The following is a 1,754-nucleotide window of genomic DNA, read 5'->3' as shown; positions in this document are numbered from 1 at the left end:
CAGCGAGAAGCGACTAAACCGCAGCACAATAGCAGTACTATACAGAGAACACTCTCACTTTAAACAAATTGTACCTAGAACGGCCTCTGGCCAAAGTCTTACATAGTCACTGACTGCAGATAGACTCTAATGGAATAATAATAATAATAATAGGCGGACTGTCTTCTAACTAAGTTTTAGAACGCGTTGTTAGCTTAAACTAATAACATAGAATTAGTGCTGTAACGGGTACAAAAGGCCGTTAGTACAGCGTGTGGGTGGATCGTCGCAAGATAGTACACTAAGGGCAGAGCTTCGCAGGAAGTTTGGCCGTAAGAGATAGTAGGCAAGCTAGTTGCCTAGGATCTGTTAGAAAAGTTCTACTATGTCTTAGAAAACTAAGCTATAGGCATAGCCTAACGTGATAAACTATCTAAAGGACATTTAAGCCTTAACAAGGGTAGCTAGAAACGTGCGCTATAGAGTAGTCCTGTCGATCCTCTATTAGATAAGGTGCAGGCCGTGCGATATCTCTTTAACAGGAAGACAAGATCTCATAAGCGAGATAGTAAGACGCAAGTCTTCCTAAGGACGCGACACGATAACAGCTAAACGCTATTTATATCTAACTAGAAAGGAAGTACAGTTGTGGGAAGCCCTACTAGTCCTCACCAACAAGGAGTAGGCCGCAGACTAGGACTGCGCGAGACGACCGAAGTGTGATTGGAAGCCCTGCACATTGGCAGGCAAGAAAACAAGACGTCTAAGAGCGAATTAGACAATGGCGAATAACGTTCTAAACCTAAATGTAGAGGAGTTAGCGGCCTACGCTACCGCCAAGAGCTAGACAGGGGTACTAGATAAGGATATCCTGCGCGAAATCACATAGATGCTAAGGGAGGATAGTTAGAAGAAGGCAGCGATTGGACTAACAATTAAAGCGGTTGTTAAACGATCAACAGTCGCTAGGGAAAAGGGCTCACTAAAAGCTAGTTAGAACGCTGTGGCCTAGGTGATAGAGTAAATGATGTAGCTACTTAGCCCGCTAGCTAATCGCTTAGAGGCACTTGAATAAAACTAAACTAAAGGCTGTTTAGAGCCCACCTTGGCGATTAACACCACTCTATTGCAACTAGCTACGGTAGCTAAGCTAGCTGCGCGTAAGAATAAGTTCCTAGATCTAGAACGTTTTAATAGGATAAGAGATAACTACCTTAGCTAAAAATTTAAATGTAAAGGGAAACTAAAGTATAATTAAGCTATATTCTCTACTAAGAACGCGAAGATTTAATACTTGCTTAGCTACATAAAAGATAAGGCGAATTACGTTCTACTTTCTTAGGTTCTTAATAACACAAAGATAACTGTTGCTAAGCTATAAAAGCATATAAATACCTACTTCTAAGACGTGTATTAATAGCAGCAGGCGCTAAATAAGCTTTAGCACTTAAGACAAAGAAGGCGCCTAATACGTAATTACGTCTTAGAGTTTAACTAACTCTATGTTAAAAGTAGATAATAGTTTAGCACTACTATAGCCTAAGAGATGTTTAGCAAAGGGCTTAGTAAGGAGCTCTAGAAGCTAATACTCTATGCCCTAAAAAACAGGAGCCTAAAAGAGTACATAGACAAAGCGATTAAGCTATCTGACAACCTATACTAGATCTAGTTGCACGGAAGAAGCTAGAGAAACGCAGCCAACTACCACAGGCCTACTCCCCTAAAGACCATTTAGCGCGAAGCTAGCCTAGAAGCGATGGAGTGGGAACCTTTGA

This window comes from Exserohilum turcica (genome assembly GCF_000359705.1).
Source record: "Exserohilum turcica Et28A unplaced genomic scaffold SETTUscaffold_1, whole genome shotgun sequence".
In the NCBI taxonomy this organism is placed as follows: domain Eukaryota; kingdom Fungi; phylum Ascomycota; class Dothideomycetes; order Pleosporales; family Pleosporaceae; genus Exserohilum; species Exserohilum turcicum.
This window is presented reverse-complemented; position numbering follows the sequence as displayed.